The sequence below is a fragment of the Ostrea edulis genome, chromosome 5 (assembly GCF_947568905.1).
Source record: "Ostrea edulis chromosome 5, xbOstEdul1.1, whole genome shotgun sequence".
Taxonomy (NCBI): domain Eukaryota; kingdom Metazoa; phylum Mollusca; class Bivalvia; order Ostreida; family Ostreidae; genus Ostrea; species Ostrea edulis.
In genome coordinates, this window is record NC_079168.1 from 45,054,532 (window position 1) to 45,068,556 (window position 14,025).

A 14,025-nucleotide genomic window follows, 5' to 3' on the forward strand; every position below is an offset into this window, starting at 1 on the left:
CATCTAAGTGATTCAATGGTGAAGCCCATTACCCCGAGGCTATGGAATCTACAATAATTTATCTGTTCTGCATATCTAAGCTAAATTCTAATATTCAACTGCAATATAAATCACATCGTCGAAAACCCACGGTCGGTCGCTCTCCGTTTACCTCCCGTGGGACACAACGCCGATATTTTCGCATAACTCATTAAAATGCATGACCTTACGTGCCTATCGAGGACCAATGGGAATCGCCGTAAATATTTCCAGAACTAGTATCAGCTGTAATGGCGGCGCCCAAAATGTCTGATTACTTTGGCTAAGAATTCACTTTCACATGTGCCCCCTTCCGGAAATCCTGGATCCGCCACTGGTACGTTTATTATCATTGTAGCGGTCAGCCGGGTTCGATCGCCGGTGGCCAGTTAGCTCAGTTGGTAGAGCACCTGACTATAGATTCAGGGGGCCCGGGTTGGAATCCCGGTCTGGTCAGTTGCATTTTCTCCCTTCCTGTTACATTTGGTGCCGTGACCAGCCCCTGGAACTGACAGGTGAAAATGCCTGCCAGGGGATAATGAACCTGGGTTGATATTGAAAGACAATTATAAAATTATAATTGATCTTAAGGAGGGAGGAATGTAGTAATTAGGGCTATACGGACCGTGGATATCGTCCTGGATAGCTTAGTGGTTAGAGCACCTAACTAGTAATGCAGGGGTCCCGGGTTCGATTCCCGGTCCAGCCAAAGATTTTCTCCTCTCTGCTATACTACATCATCACTGCTACATAGCACGTGAATAAAATCAGTCATGCATGATACGATTTAAAAATTAGATGCAAATTTGAATTAAAATATGGTCTTACAATCCCGTTCACATTGGCGTAGGTGAGACATCAATTGTATTTACAAAATGTGAAGAAGGTCATAATTACTGGTTCAAATTGTGCCGACAACACAACTGGAACAAATTACGATAGTAGCTTAATACGCAAGTAAGTTTAATATGCCTATATGAACCGATGAAATACCAAGTCCGTTAAAAACACATTGCTCCCGTATGAAGGATAGTACATAGACTCATGCACAGTAGTAAACGCTTGGTAACACAGGCATTTCCCTTCCCTGCCTTTATAAACACAAATACACCTTCTGCTTCAATATTGCAGATACACCATCTCGCTGAAAGTTTTGTAACTTGTCCAACTTAAACGTAGTCGAAAGCATGTTTTTCTATGCTCCCGGGGACTGGAAATAAGGTTTTTTTTCATTGGTTGAATATCGCAATACGGAATGGTAAAGCGACTAATCGCATATGGAAGCCGAGACACACCTTCCAGCGAAAATACCGGCGTTGTATCCCACGGGAGGTAAACAGAGAGTGACTGACCGTGGGTTTCCGACGATGTGTAAGTCAAGATGTTTCTTAAAACATAAATGCCCCCGAAAGTGTCCATACTGATTGAATACTTTACATAATATACATGTAATATACATTTATGTTGTAGTAACACTATATGACAATTTGGATCCGCCTTAACTCAGAACCCAGGAGTTGCTAAATTCACAATTTTGGTACACCCCTTTCTGCTTTTCGTAAATATGCATTTAGGTTTATACAGTATCAGCAAATTAAAGAAAAAGTTTTTCAAACGATAAAGACAATGATCATGATGATAATTTTGGCCCCAATCTGGAACCAACGCTCCTACTCCTGGGGTCATATAATTTATCAATTTTGGTAAAGGGCTACCTGTTCCCTCTAAATATATATTTAGTTTCAATTTAGTATCAATAGAATTAAAGAAGATGTTATCTAAATATTTTACACATAAATACTATATCGCAAGTTTGACCTTGCCCTGGAGTCAGAACCTCTACCCTGGAGATCATGAAAATTACAATTTTGGTAGAGGTCTTCCTGCTCTACATGACTATGCATTTAAATGTTCTTACAGATGTACGGTAATACAGAAGATTTTTAAAAATTGGTAATTTTTTGTCAGTTTTGCCCTGCCCCTAATGTCCCGGGGATGCAGGAGTCCTGAAATTTACAGTTTATGTCCCCAAGATGCTTCATACCAAATTTGAAAAGAATTGGAAGGGTATTCATCAAGTTAAAAATGTTCCATTGTCACCACACATTCAATTCCTATTACCATATTTGCCCCACTCTGGCACCAAAACCCCTATTCCTGGGATCTTGAAATTTACAATTTTGGTAGAAGTCTTCCTACTCTATATGACTATCCACTTAGCTTTTCTTACAGATTTTTTATCGTCTGCATATATATGTTTTGCTTACGCTTTCAAAACGGAATGGGCAGAAAAGGATCTGAACTTTGTAAGCCCCAAAAAGAAAGCATTTTATCAATGTCCAAGGCTTATTGAAAGGTAAAGGAGATATCAGAAATAAATGGAAGGCCTATATCTACGATCTGCAGTTTTTGGAAGCGAGAGGAAGAGAGTTTTAGTGGAAAACAAGGATCGAAGCGATAGATCGCACACATGTAGTATTAAAGGAGAGATGAATAATAGACCGCACACATGTAGTATTAAAGGAGAGAGGAATAATAGACCGAACACATGTAATATTAAAGTTGAGAGGAATAGACCACACACGTGTAGTATTAAAGGAGAGAGGAATAAATCGCACACATGTAGTATTAAAGGAGAGAGGAATAGACCGCACACATGTAGTATTAAAGGAGAGGAATAGACCGCACACATGTAGTATTAAAGGAGAGAGGAATAGACCGCACACATATAGTATTAAAGTTGAGAGGAATAATAGACCGCACACATGTAGTATTAAAGGAGAGAAGAATAGATCGCACACATGTAGTATTAAAGGAGAGAGGAATAATAGACCGCACACATGTAGTATTAAAGGAGATCGAGAGGAATAGATCGCACACGTGTAGCATTAAAGGTGAGAAAAGAGAGAGGAATAGACCGCACACATGTAATATTAAAGGAGAGGAATAATAGACCGCACACATGTAGTATTAAAGTTGAGAGGAATAATAGACCGCACACATGTAGTATTAAAGGAGAGAAGAATAGATCGCACACATGTAGTATTAAAGGAGAGAGGAATAGACCGCACACATGTAATATTAAAGGAGAGGAATAATAGACCGCACACATGTAGTATTAAAGTTGAGAGGAATAATAGACCGCACACATGTAGTATTAAAGGAGAGAGGAATAATAGACCGCACACATGTAGTATTAAAGGAGAGAAGAATAGATCGCACACATGTAATATTAAAGTTGAGAGGAATAATAGACCGCACACATGTAGTATTAAAGGAGATCGAGAGGAATAGATCGCACACGTGTAGTATTAAAGGAGAGAGGAATAACAGACCGTACACATGTAGTATTAAAGGAGAGGGGAATAGACCGCACACATGTAGTATTAAAGGAGAGGGGAATAATAGACCGCACACATGTAGTATTAAAGGAGAGAGGAATAGACCGCACACATGTAGTATTAAAGGAGAGAGGAACTAGTTTGAACAAAGGGTGATATGGGAATAGACTCGTAAAGAAAAAATGCTATAAATTCGTGATGTAAACAAATGAAGCGGGTTAACTGGTAAACATGAAAATGTTGAATTTTGGAAACAAGTAAAATTCAATGATGATTGAATGGGAACAATGCGTGCATATGTGGCGGAAGGACGGCGAGGAATGAGATCCTCCTTGTGTTGCACCTCTTCGAGGACGTGCCTCCGCCTCGATTTCATGGTGTGGGGATGTATAATAATCCATGGTGTAGGTACTTTCTGTGTTGTTGAAGGTAACATAAATGTGGAAAAATACATTGAAATCACCGAAAGCAATTTATGATTCTACGCACAAGTACTCTGAAGATGGTAACCAAAAGATGCTGGAATTCCCCATTGACAATATTTACGTAGTCTTTGGTGATCAGGTCTTCCAATATTTTGTTGGAATTTCCATGGTCACAAATTGTGTTCCATTGTTAGCTGATCTCTGTTTTTGTATTCTTATGAGGCAAAATTTATTCAAAGTTTCTACATGAGAAGAAAAAAAATCCTTGCTATGGCCTTCAACTCGAGATTTTGATATATAGACGACGTCTTATCTATTAACAGTACAGGTTAGATATCTTATTGAACATAGACGAACAACTCAATACATGATAGACGAGATGACTTCAACTTCTTCATCGTCAACTTCCCATATTTATGTTGCAATATTCCATCATCATCTTTCATATTGTGGTTATGTCTCTCAAGTGATTCGATATGCGAGAGCATGTTCTGTGTATGAACAATTTTTTTATTTTTCAAATCGAGGCAGGCTACTGAGAAATAAATTGATGTTACAGGGGTTTCAACAGTCTCATTAAAGCATTTAGCAAATTATATGGTCGTTATAATAACTTGGTGCCCGAACATTTTGTATGTCTGTTCGGGCACCATATTTGTACCCGACAGTCCTCTAAAAATCAATTAGGGAAACTTCTGCGTACATGTACTCAGGTTAGCATGGATTTCAAGAGTATTGATTTCGAGTTATTGGGAAACTGGGATGAAGATGTTAAAGTTACTCAGCTAATGAATCTCCCTACTAAAAATCTTTACAATGTGACCACAAAAACAAAAACTAGAATACCCCCTCCACAGCATTTGGAAACAAGGCCGTGAAATTGTGGAAGGCTTAGGCGGAGATTAGAAACCTGCTAGTTTTAACCCATTTGGAAGGAGGTTCTATATTATATGATCAAAAGGATTTATCTTCCGAATGTTGTAAATTTTTTTTATTACAACGATTCATCTGTGAAATAAAACCGCAAAAATGAAGATCCTTATCCGCCCAATACACTTACTCAAATTGCTTCGGCAATGCAAAAGTATTTGCGAAATAAATGTGAAGAATTATACCTTAAAGTAAGGTAGATACACGTTGGTGGGTTTTTTTCTTTTGTCATATCCGAAGGACTTTCAAATGATGTGATTTATTACCACGGAATAGTGTTTGGATTAAGAGGCATGGAACAGCATAAAAACATAGATGCAGAAAAGTAAAACTACTAAAATTGATCCAGAAAACATTCTACAAAACTTTTATTTTACCACCAGAATTTCAAAAAAAAATATGCAAGGAGGGCTAAAACATAAAAATGTAGAAAGTGAAATAGTAAAAAATTACGAACAACCGGATATTGTTGATGGATAGTGAAATTGAACTCACATTATTCATTAAAGTTATCACCGATCCTGCGTGTTGGCCGTGATTGAAAGTGTCATGTGAAAACAAAGTCTCGCGATTTAGTGCTGGAAAAATTATCTACCATGTTCAAGAAATTCTATGAGGAAGAGTAACACTATGCACCTTCCTATGTGAGAGTGGTTTTAATGCGGTAGACTGTCACAAACTGAGTAATACCGACAACGCTTTATTTGTTGTCACGGGCATGATTGCAGTCAATATCTGCACCAAAATCTAAGTCCACTTTCACTACATTATGGGAAATTCGTCTCCCAGGGACCTCAATACAAACCTTTGGCTCTCACTGGTTTACCGTACATTATATATAGATATATGAATAATATATACAGGCCTATAAAAAGCACTATAATCCAACACACTCAACATCCAAAGTGTCGGATCTAATAGATACGAGGTCAAATAAAAAAGGATATAAAAAGCACTAAAATTGACCAACGACACGAACAACAGTGAATTGTCAAATTTTTAGGACGACATGTCCCTTCTTCAAGACGATAGAATATTTACATAAATAAAAAAGGAAACAAAAAATACAAGTAAACTACAAAAGCTGATAACAAACAAAACGTCTGCATATCAAAATTATTGAGTGTGAAAAGTCTGTTCAAGACTGATTTCCTGAGATGGGCTGGCGTACCGCATATCCGCCAGTCTTTTGTTCATATGTGTTGAAATGTTTTTGAAAATCATGTTTTTATCCAAATCTACATATTTTCTGTCTTTTTTGGCATATATACTTATTATATATCATCTTATCTTTTATGATTAATCAATTCGTACTGATTTAAGATACTATTTCAGGGTGTAGTGAGCCACCTTAATATTATAAACATAATTTTTCGCGGCCTGCAGGTAGTAAGAAAGACAACTCTTATCTTTAAAAAAAAGTGTGTTGGGTGCGTATGACTTGGTTGAAATAACAAAGTGAGGAGGAACCACAAACCTCGCGCACTACATTTGTAATGCTCCTGTATTTGAAGAACAGTAATAGTAAGAATTCTTTTGCAAAATCAACTCTGCCTAGAATGATAGCTGTTTTCTGAACAAGGTAATAATTAGTACATTTATGTGACCTCCTTGTCACTGTTACCATATAAACTAACCTCACACAAATTAGCAGTAAAGGACAGTCGAACATTTAATTAACCCTTTCCATACCGGCACATTTTAGAAGTTTTTAAAGACTAAATGACAATATTTTTTAAATCGATTTAAATCTGTAAGTACCACGATTTGGGGTAGGCATATGACATAATTTTGTCAGGAATCTGACAGGGAACAATTTGTTTTTAATATAAAGTTTGTCATGGTATCCCACGACCTCAAAGAGGTCTGCGGGGTCAAAGATCATATAAGTGTACAGTTTTGCAATCTTTTTTCTCTGAAATATATATATTAGAGTCAAAAATAGGAAATTTTAAATGCATGAGCAGATGTGTCTTTTAAAATACTACAAAAACACTATGTACAATCAAATTAATTAATTTTATTGACAAACAAATATCTTTGGTTGCTAAGTAACAACACTCATAGTACAATCTTTACCATAATCTGCCTTTCTGCATCCATTCGTCAGAATTTAGATGCACGATGATTAGTAAATGTCACACTATCTTAAAGATAAAGTCTTTAGATAAATCATTTTAAAAGGATTTTAACAAAAATATGATGAAAAAAATGAAGGTCAAGGGTCATAAAATGCAAACTTTGTACTTAATGTACATATACATCATTTTCTAATAACATGACGTTTTGCCATTATACTTCACTAAACAGAATAAATATTGCAATATTAAAACAAAAATCTTTCCGGTTAATGTAAAATAATTTAATTTTGTTGTATTCAAATATATTTGGTTGCTAAGTAACCACACCTATCAAATGTTATGAAAAAGTACTACCGGTGTTGTATAGTAGCCTTTCCCCCTTGCCATCTTTCCCTCCAGAAAAATTGCTATATAGTAACCCCCCCCCCCCCCGGAAAAATGGCTATATAGTAGATCTTCCCCCACGGAAATGTGGCTATATAGTAGGATTCCCCCCCCTTTTATAGCCAGATGACCCCCATGGAAAACCTACTATATAGTAGATTTTCCCCCTTCTTTTCATTCCGGTTACATGTACTGCGGACCATTCCTATACATATTCTTTCCATTCTGAAATTAATCTTTTTCTGGCTATTCATTTCTTTTATATCCTAAATGGATAGTTAATTTCCGAATTCCCTTGATTGGGATTTTTGGAATATATATTAATTCAACAAACATCGTTTCATACAGTCGAATGTTATGTAAAACGATTAATAGATGTGAACATGTTATCGATATAATCGTAATTATTCCAGGCGGTGCAACTCAGTCTCAGCTGTACTGTCAGTACTTTGATTTATACATATTCGTTTACAAAATTTCTCCATAGATGAATTTATTTTGAATCTAACAGATGGACGTCATCATATTTCATTCCTATACGAAGAATAATCTGGAAAAGTTTTAATTTTTAGTATGCATTCCTAAAACGTTTTTAGCTCGCTCAACTGAGTTGAGCTTTTCTGATCACCTCTTTGTCCATCGTCTGTCCGTCTGCAACCTTTCCACATTTTCGACTTCTTCTCCAGAACCACTGGACCAATTTCAACCAAACTTGGCACAAAGCTACCTGGGGTAATGGGGATTCAAGGTTATTTAAATGAAGGGCCACATTAACAGCGAAATAGTAAAAATGCATTGACAACTTTTAAAAATCTTCTTCTCCAAAACCACTGGGCCAATTTCAACCAAACTTGGCACAAAGCATTCTTAGATTAAATCTGTTTAAATGAAGTGTCATAGGGCCTCTACAGAGGGATATAATAATCAAATAATGAATTTTTTGTTGTTACCTTTGATTTTTTTTCTGAATCAAAGTACTAGTATAATTATAGTTTTGCTCAAGTTTGTTTATTGCTAGGACCTGCTGCTCAGGTGAGCAATGTTGCTTATGGGCCTCTAGTTACTTTTTAAATTTCATATAACAATTTTATCAAATTGTAGGATAGAATTATCCAAGTGTTAAAACTGCAGTCCTGCACACACATTCATGTGGGTTTCTCTCTGATTTGTAGATTTTATTTTGTTAATATTCTTTTACAAATAAAATAAATAAAGCGATTATTCTTGAATGTTTCAAACTCATTTCTAGAATGCAACTGGAAATCCTATAGACATTCATCTAAAGCTGAATATAAGAGATTCGCTAATTTTCTCCCTATTTTGTCTCCTTGTAAAATGCTAATTACCTTGCTACTTGAGGAGCCGTTTTTGGAACATAAATTACGTAACTGTTCTCCGATACAGTTTAAAGTCTTAAATGGACTCAGTATAACATCTTATAAATACCATTTATAATAAACATTATTAGGTCACCTGGGTCATTCAGGTGACCTATTGCTATTGGTCTGCGTCAGTCATCGCCCATTGTCCATCGTCCGTCCAGCGTTAACACCTTCTCAAAAACTACTGGACCAATCTTAACCCAATTTGATATGTAACATCTGTAGGAGAAGGGAACCAGAAAATGTAAATTTCATGACCCACCATTCCAATGGGCCTTAATGTTAGGGTAAAAACTGTAAAATTTATGCAATTCTTTAAAAATCTTCTCTACTTCTAGGCATATAGCAGACTAACTGAATATATAGTAATGATGAGCCAGAAAGCCTCTACTAAAATTGTAAATTTCATGACCCCCGGGACAGGGGTTCCTGTGTTAGGGCGTGGCCATAAAAGTCATATAGTTACAATTCCTTTAAAAATCTTCTCTACTACTAGGCAAATAACAGACAAACTGAGCATATAGTAATGATGGGCAAGGACACCTCTAGCAAAATTGTAAATTTCATGATCTAACAAAATTGTTTAATTTGTAAATCAGGTTGCAGGGTTTCAGGATGGGGGGGGGGGGGTAAAATGGTCAAAGAGAGTTAATGTTTATAATGCTTAAAACCTTATGTCTAGTTCTTTTGATGTTATATGAAAACTAGATAAATAGAAAGATGAGGTGATCAAGATGCTGCCTACCCGAGTAATACTTCTGGGGAAATACTTTGCTGGAGGGGAGGGGGGGGGGGGGCGTGGCGTCTGAAATTCCGTCTATTAATCTGCCAAAATATATTGAGATATTGAACACTGAATGCTTTTGTAAAGAGGTTACATAATGCAGTCTACCAAATGTTTCAATTGTAAAGGCTTTGGGGGATTGTGCATATAAGAGCCTTTCAGACAGGTCCATGCATGGGCTCCTGAAGGTGACCATCAAGGCCTATTGGCCTCTTGTTAATTCAAGATATCGATACAATTATGACTGAGAGCATCATTGAACATAAAGATTTATACTGATACATTGTAAGTGGACTTACTCTTTGTTTTCTACAAAATGCTTTGTATGAATTTATATATAATTTCGCATGTTTTATACTTTCTCAGTAATACCGTAAACTATATCTTTAAAATGTATCTCTATGAAAATACATGTATCTACATTCAAATTATCGGCAACATACACTATTCGATACTCAGATCTATGCAATATCAATATTTGTTGTACAAAGCCTGATTGACTTTCCATAATCTGTTTTCTAAAATCAAAAATAAAAACGTGAGGGGGTAACCCTGCTATGGGGGAAGATCTACTATATAGTAGACATTCCCCCTAGGGGGAAAGGCTACTATATAGCCATTTTTCCGGGGGGGGTAAAGCTACTATGGGGGAAAGGCTGCTATACAACACCGGTACCCGTTTTTCCTCCCCAAGTTCAATGTATACGAATGTTCAAGTGCTTACTCTTAATCGCTAAATTTAAATGTACTTGCATCATATTTAATAAAAATGTTCTTATGTTCAACCTCTTAAAACCGATACTGGGTTTTTCCGATAGGGGCATGCATTGACCAATATCTGTCTATAATAATAATAATAAGACCCTTTCCAGTCTATCGACTGGAACTTCACAGCAGACAAAACTATAGAATGATTATATATTATAGCAATGGATTTCCTGTCTGTCTCATACCAATTTCGATTTATGTAATCGTTTCACGCTTTTTGTCATCATCGCAAGCCACGCCTATTGTCTCCGTTTACACTACGTCAAATGATTAAAAAAAAAATCCTCGACTTCATGAGTATTTATGTTCATTAATAGACCAATCGGTGAGCTTCCATGATTTTTTGGGGGTGGGGTGGGGGTGGAAAGAAAATCATTCGGAGGTCATTGCGTGCTCGTAGCGGAATAATCCGAGGATTGCCGATTGAAAACAAACTGGACACTTAGTTGTTGTACATAACTAATGGACGATTCTTTGTTGACTTCACCGGTGTAATAAATTTACCATATAATATGCGTAACCACGTCGCTCTCTTTAGATAATTGTCTGATCAACTTTAGTCTTTCAGTATTCAATACATCCACTTTACCCCGAATTTCCTCATCAAGTTTTAGAATACGATTAAGTTTATCAACACAGAATCTACAAGCGTAACCACTGAGCACTGTTAATGCGAATTTCATTTAATAAATACTTATAGACTATACTTGCTTCTATAAACAGGGATCTGTAGCCTTTTTGTCCGTTATTACTTGTAAACAAATACTGTACGTTTTAGTTGTGGGCGCAGACATTAAAATATCGGAAATCTGTTATTGTGACTATGATAGGTCAAAAAAATATTGCGCCATTTTATATATATTCATGAAAATCGAGGGTTTCGCTGATCATGCAGCCACGGTTTGAGGTAGGGTATGTACTACCGGTCTCAGTAACCGTGACTAGTGACGATGGCTTTTTGTAGAGATTGACCCTCTACTGGTCCGTGAAAATCCCGAGACTAAACAAGTGTCAGTGCGGACCCAAGTAAGTGTGTCGCGGTCTGTACAGCGGTTTTACTGTAGGAATACAAATGGAGTTTATCGTTTTGTTTCATAAATTATGCAAATAAAGGGAGTTTTACTACTAAGAGTATTTTCGACAAGTGTTCACGTACATCTGTGGTCCTTTACAGATATTACAAGTAAACCCAGGTATATAGTCGTTCGCGTTCGATGCGTTTTCGTGGCGAGCATACATGTCATTGCATAAGTTACAGTAGTATTTATGTATTTGCATTTTGATAGAAGTGAGTGTGAATGGTATAAATGTCATGCCCTTTGCTTATTCCATTCTATCAATAGATGATAAAGATAAATTATTTCTCTGCGCTTTTGTATAGTTTTCACATGTTTACTGCAACTGTACGTACATTCACGTAAAAAAAAACCCATTCTAAACTTATTTATCCAAAGCCTTTACAATGATTTCTACTACTGTATGATATTTTTATTGTAATTTTGAGCACTGCAAGGTGTTCCAAAACGTGATTTCATTTTGTTTTGATGTCCTATACCTTAGTATCGGAGATGTACGTGTTACCTGTTGAAGCTACCCGCACGGGTAAATCGAAAACATTGATGTGAAGTGAAGCGTAGTAAAACTCATCCCCTAATATACCATGCAAACCCTGATACATATAATAATAGAACATTCATTTAATATGGCGGATAAGCAGAGAAATATGATGGACACAGAAAATTCTACTACTCGTATATCTATAAATTCATGTCAGCTTTAACCAATTTTACCTTGATATCTCGATAAAGTTATCTGATTGGTCGTCCGATGACTATTACGCCAATACATTCGAACACGCTTCTACCATACAAAGTTTTCCTGCTATTCTGCGAAAATTTTGATTTGTGATTGGTTATATTAAAATTGATATTAAGGTTGGGCATGGAGTGCATCTCGATTTCAACCGTTAGAATTCAGGGATTTTTTTTCAATAATTCTGAAGATATGAGCTTATTATACCTATTATCCTTGTCCGACTGTCACACTTTCTTATCCGTGGGACTTTTACATTTTAAGAGGTAGCAAAACAGTGTTTTTCCATATGATTGGGCGTATCTAGTAGATGTGCAGTAAGGATTTGGAATTGAGGTCCAGGGGATCCGAATAAGGGTCACAAAGGGGCGAATTCTTATATTTGCCCCTCTGTAATTAATGGTTTAAATTCTAGTTCAATTCTAATAATGGATTTGCTGTCTGATGTATGAATATTTACATTTACAATGTTTTTGCCTTTGATATCTCTACAAGTTGTAATATTAGTAATTTCTTCATGAACGAGCAGCAGATGTAAATAATGCGCGTATAAATATAGATAAATATAGTACAGTGTACGTCTATTTTAACGGCAGGGGATTTGGACAAAAATGAAAGTAGAATGTAAATATAAGAAATAAGTTTCATTTTTGAAAATACATGAGGTTATGAACTGCGACGCTTCACACAGGCATATTACTGTGAAATACCATGAAGTTTGGAGATGACGTCATATGCTGGAAAGATTTAAGGAATTGTTTTGACTGACTATCATCCATTCAGAACGTAGTAGGCGGAGCCAAGACATAATCGATGTCTTGTGAATAAAGGAGTGGTAGTGGGTGTCGCGGTCGGGTAAAATTTCTTTTTTGTGTGTATGTTTTAAATTTTTATCTATTTCAAGTTTCATTTAAACAAATAATAGATACTATAATATGTCAAAATTTCAATAATATATACTTTGAACATTAGATAGAATAGACGAAATTTTCAAAAAGTTTATAATCAGCAAGTGAATTGAGATTTTTGGGTCACCTGAGTAAACTTTAGGTTTTGGTATCAGGTTGGGGCTAAAATGGTTATTACATGTGTGAACAATAGAACATTTTTCACTTCTTTTTGATAGCTACCATTCCAATTCTTTTCCAATTTTGTATGAAACATCTTTGGGGAAAGAGGGCCTAAATTGCAGGATGCCTACACCCCTGAGGGGCGGGGCTAAAATTCTTTTCTACAACCGTACATTTGTAAGAAAACCTAGATGCATATTGATGTAGAGCAGGGAGACTTCTACCAAAATTGAAAATTTCATGATCTCCGAGGTAGAGGTTCTGACTCTAGGGAGGGGGCCAAACTTGGTATATACAGTGTATACATTGTATGTATAAAACATTTAGATAATACCCTTTTTAATGCTATTGATCCTAAATTGAAACTAAATAGATATCTAGAAGGAGTGGATAGTCCGTTACCAAAATAGTAAATTTCATGATCCTAGGGGGTGGGGGTGGGTGGGTAAGGGTTTGGTTCCAAGGTTAAGCCAACATTATTATAGTGATTATATCATCTTTAAACAATTGAGGTCCTGGCCCCTAAACCATATATATGTTTCTGCTGCACATATCAAGATAGTAGATACATTGAGTATTCTGTTTGACAAGTGCCACGGGGTCATCCTAATCCCCATCACTTTAATATCTTTAATGGTTGAGATTCCAACCCCTAAAGCAAATATATTGTTGCACATGACACATTGCACTGAGGAACAGGTTTAAGATTTCATTGTACACATGTAAGATTGCATTACACTTAATGTAACTCTTTGAACCAGTTATAAGAGCATTTTTATAATTAATATATTTATCTACACAGGTTTCCCCCATTAATTTATATAAAAATTGCATGCCCATGTATCTGATTGTTGAAATTCCATTTTCCATTTTATAGCTGGCCGTATAAATTCTAAAGTCAAAATTCTACCATGTCCGTGTGAACGGTACACGACATTATTTTAGGTGATAATTTCCATGCCTGAAAGACTCGCCGCGTAAAAAAAAAATTCCATTCACACAAGTCAATGAAAAGTTTATAGATGTGTGT

The 14,025-nt window shown here is 36.1% G+C and overlaps 1 non-coding gene across 1 annotated transcript; it reads left to right on the forward strand.

The window, feature by feature from the left end:
* Positions 1–401: 401 nt before the first annotated feature.
* On the forward strand, positions 402–474 carry Trnay-aua (transfer RNA tyrosine (anticodon AUA)). Its single transcript has one exon. It is a non-coding gene; the product is annotated as a tRNA-Tyr (tRNA).
* The last annotated feature ends 13,551 nt before the right edge of the window (positions 475–14,025 follow it).